This window comes from Pteropus vampyrus, unplaced genomic scaffold, assembly GCF_000151845.1.
Source record: "Pteropus vampyrus isolate Shadow unplaced genomic scaffold, Pvam_2.0 Scaffold9, whole genome shotgun sequence".
In the NCBI taxonomy this organism is placed as follows: Eukaryota; Metazoa; Chordata; class Mammalia; order Chiroptera; family Pteropodidae; genus Pteropus; species Pteropus vampyrus.
Genome location: NW_011888790.1, coordinates 8,902,182 through 8,907,057, shown reverse-complemented (window position 1 = coordinate 8,907,057; position 4,876 = coordinate 8,902,182). Strand labels below are relative to the sequence as shown.

The following is a 4,876-nucleotide window of genomic DNA, read 5'->3' as shown; positions in this document are numbered from 1 at the left end:
AATGCCAACTAAAATAACTTCTAATCTATCAAATTGGCAAGAGTAACAAGTTAGAAGATAATTGTTATTGAAATATGTGTAAAAGAGCAACGCTGCTGTTAGAATTAGAAACTGATACATTTGGAAGACATTTTTCAGTAATATCTTTCAAAATTTAAAATATTATAACCTTTTACATAGATGTTCTATTTCTAAAAGTTTACCTAAAAGATATAGTCACTCAAGAATGCAAAGAGACACATAAGTATATTCTTTGCAACATTGCTAATAGACATTAAAAATTGTTTTAAATATTCCCATTAAGTACATTAGTTTTTGTATAGTAAATCTCCATATACTACCATAAAATAATATTCTAGTGTTTTGCTTGTTACATTCTTAGGAAGAGCAAGTTAAGGGCAATATGTATTACAGAATCATATCTTGGCCAAAGAGAAAAAGGCACATTCTAGTAATTTGTTTTTCATCCTTTCATTGCCATACGGGATTGTGGACATGGTGACTGAAGTGGAACAGATCTGAAACCATAATGGTGAAAATAACATGTTAAAAATGGCAGAGTGAACAAATAGAAGGGGACTCCAGCCCTGATGGCATTGTGGAGCACTGTCTGTTGGTCCTGGACTGTCTCTGGATTCCTTGAAAAGCGAGAAAAAAAATGTATCCGTATTAGTTACCTGTATTACATGCAGCCAAACCTAATTCTAAACCATGCAGTACTAGTACTCTAATTTTCATACTACAAATAACTAAGCTGAGCCACTGATATGTTTATGTCATTTGTCTAGATTTGATCAAGTTAGCGAAGTACCTCTGAAACTAAAGGTCAGATATTGTCAACAGTGATTTTTTTGATCTATTAAAGAAAATGGAGAGAATATGTGAACTTTGCAGAATACTGAAGAGAAGTCTTTCCATCCTCATTCATTAAAATTAAAAATCACTATTAAGTGACTTTTGCTTTGTTTATTTTCCTTACTAGTTTTGAAAAAAATAGTGATTTTTATAATTGATTTTGGAATTTTAATGTTTTTTTTAAAGTTTAACTTGAGGCCAACATATTGAGAGACAAGTGACTATTGAGTTGTCATGGTGCTGGGTATTAATATTACTTATATAGAATCTCTGTTATATTGTTATCCTAAATGCTAAAAACCTGAAAATACCTATGATCAAAATCATTTTTATGAATGGTTCAGTATAAAATTAATAACAAAAAACTAACCCAAGCAGGTTTGGATCAATTTATACATGTCTGGGGGCCCATTGTTTTAAGCATTTTCCTAACTGTTAAAAAAAAATCAATCATTAAACATGGCAAATTATAATAAAAGTACATCTTGTTTCTCAGAATGTGTCGTTTAAAATACATTTTGTACTGAATTTTAATTTCCTAAATGTCTTATCTCCTCTAACCTCAGTTGAAAATAAGTCCAATTACTTTTTTCTAGAAGACAAACCAGAAATCAAGTATTTAGTTTAAATGAGAAAACAGAAAAATCCCCTCTTTAACATTTTTGTGAAAAAAAGACCAATTTTTGGCAGTTTGCTATTATAAACCAGAGTATGTTTATGCTATCTTATGTATTTAATTCACTACACTGTAAGCTTCAGGAAAGTAAGGGATATTCCCACTACATTCCCACTGCCTAACATAAATAAATCAATAAATGATGAAATAAGAACTTCCATATTTCTCTAACTTTAAACATTAATCTCTGCTATTTCTCAAACTGCTGCCATAATTTCACTTTTAACTTTCCTTAAAATTTTAAGAGCTTCCTAATGACCTCTAAAATAAAGTGAAAATAAAATTGTGAAGCATATACATGCTAGAGAATACAGATAAAGGACAGAGTTTAAATTAGACTGCCTACATTCAATCCTGATCCTGACTCAAATATTCATTTTTAGGTGAGTCATTAAACTCTTCCGCAGTCAGCTTTATTTTTGTTTTCTTTCTGGATATAAAAGTAACATCTCTTTGGGGCCTTGTGAGAGCATGACATGCAGTTATTACCCAATTAATGTTAGATATTATGATTTTTATTCTGTTTTACCTTAGAACTGAAATACCTCCTTGAGCTGGCACCAAACTAATTTCCCAGCTCAGCTACCTGTAGATTCTCACTATTCCTTAACAACACAGTTACTGACCATTTTTCATATGTTATTTTGCATGATTTATATCTCAAGGCCCATTTATAGTAGTTTGAACTCTTTCTCAAGGTACAATTTAAGCATCTTCTGGGATGGATTACTGACTTCCAAGTCAACTGAATCAAGCTCATGGAGGTTTTATATCACAAGCAGCAAACTGAATTTTATAATAAAAATGGAAGACTAAGTATGCATATGCAGACAGTTTTTAGAGTCTCTTTAAAATGTAACTCAGATTGAAGACAAATGTTTTTTGAATCTAGCTTCACTTCCCTTCTCTCATCTCTAGAGCAAAATCCAAGGGTGCCAGGGTCGGGTGGGGAATGATGAATAAGACAGAGCACAGAAGAATTTTAGGACAGCAAAATACTCTATATGATATTATTTTGATGGGTATGTCATTATACATAAATGAGTTTTCTTAAACCCATACAACAACAACAGGTAAATGATGAACCTTGGGTGATTTTGATATTTCAGCTTAGATTCATTAATTGTAACAAACATACCATTCTGGTGAGTGATGCTGATAGTGGGGAGGAACGTGCATGTGAGGGGTAGGGGGTACATGGGAAATCTGTTCCTTCCTCTCAATTTTGTTGTAGACTTAAAACTGCTTTAAAATAAAGTCTTTAATTTTTAAAAATGATTCCTTCACTTAGAATCTACATATTAGCTACTGGTATTGAGCTCTTCAATTTTTATGATAAAATAATGAGAAATTTCCAAATATGGCACTAAGTTATTTTTCTGGGTAATGAAACTAATGAAGCATCCCCACACAAATACAAGCAGTGCAGAAACAGCATTGAGCAGTGGCACATAGTAATCAGTCTGTAGGACTATTTAAGGAAGGAAAGAGAGAAAAGGTAGTAATTATTTATAAACAGAGGGATGAAGATGTTTATTTTATTTTCTCTTATAATGGGTATTTATACAGCATTCAAAACTTTAAACTAAAAGCTCTAGAGTATGTATTCTTATTAACATTTTATGATACTAAAGATATTAGGCGAGCATATCATCAAAGGAAAATGCTAAAATTGTCTTCAAGGGGTACAGAGCCTGATTGTATCCCCAAGAAAAATTCAGTCTCTCGATGTACTTCATTAATATTCCCTATAAATAGAGAGGACTCTTCATTGTGCAAATATAAAGTGCACTTTTCTTCAGTCAGTCTTATGTTTCACACTGAAGAGAGAACTGTAGTCTTCCTTGAATATCTAAATTCAATTAAATATTATTCTAAGACTAAAATAAGAAGTATCTCCATGTAATAAGTTGTCTCCCACCTACAGAAACTTACACCCTTGTTATAATTACTTCAGTACTAACAACTCCTCCTCTTAACACTCAAAGCGTGTGGGTTCTGAGAAGGCAGCACACAAACCTGGTATTTTTAAAAGGAATCTAATAATAACAACAAAATATTTTTCTCTTCCAGATATCCACCTATCACCATTTACTTTTATTTTTTCCTTCTTTTACTGACTTTTTGCTCTAAACATTCTGTACATCTATATCACTTATTCTAAGCTAAATCTCTGCATGGAATTTATTCTTCTGCTTTTGCCATTTATTCAAATTCTTAAGGAAAAAAATTGTAACACATAAAAAACTCAGATGACTTTTCAGCAACCAGGAACTGGCTGAATGGCGGTGCACTGCTACGTGTCCCGTTAAGCTTGAGCAGACCTGTGCTCACCCAGCCGCAGCTCACCGAGAATGGAAATCCCGCTGATCCACCACCCAGCCTCCAGGACGGCCTCCGTGGCGGGAAACTGCATCAACTACCAGCAGGGGACACCCCACAAGGTGTTTCTGGTGCAGTCAAACAATATAAGTATCGCCTTAAGTTTTCGGTGGAAGAAATTATCCAAAAACAAGTGACAGTGAACTGTACAGCTGAAGCACTTTATCCTCCAATGGAATAAGATACTGCACCAGAAGTCAACTTCACATTGGAAAAAGAAATTGGAAAGAACCCAGATGAAGAAGATAACATTCTATCAAAGACTCAAGTCCATGAAGGAACCACTAGAAGCACAAAATATTCCAGACAGTTTTAGAAATGTTATCTCCAGAAATGAAGCCAGTTCGGCATATAGCCTGGGTTGCCTGTGGTTATATAATATGGCAGAATTCTACTGAAAACACATGGTATAAAATGGTAAAAATTCAAACTGTCAAGCAAATGCAAAGAAATGATGACTTCATTGAGTTAGATTATACCATCCTACTTCCTGACATTGCATCTCAGGAAATTATTCCTTGACAAATGCAAGTTCTCTGTCATCTACAATATGGCACTAAAGTAAAACATAACAGCCGTCTGCCAAAGGAAGCACAACTGGAGTAAATGAAGACCCTAACACTGGATGAAGTGTTAATATGCTTATTAATGATGTGTATGTCAGCCTTCACTGATATTTAGCTTAAGAGGCCAAATTCCAAAATGTCTCTTTGTATAAGTGTCTTGATTACATTTCAGAACTATATAGCTTCCATAATAAAGTGTCATGACGTAAAAGTGTCTTAATAACAGTGATAGTGGTATGTATATCCCATAATAAAAAGCCTCAATTCAGAAAAAAAAAAACCTCAGATGACCTTACACAGATTTTTAATTTATTAAATTGATTCTGATTATATCAACAAAATCTCAAGGTTTCTGAATTTTTGCATTTCTGTGAAATACGAGGATGTCAATAATGAT

The 4,876-nt window shown here is 33.3% G+C and overlaps 1 pseudogene; it reads left to right on the top strand.

Moving 5' to 3' along the window:
* Positions 1 to 3,885: 3,885 nt before the first annotated feature.
* LOC105301674 lies at positions 3,886 to 4,519 on the top strand (annotated as a pseudogene).
* Positions 4,520 to 4,876: the final 357 nt, after the last annotated feature.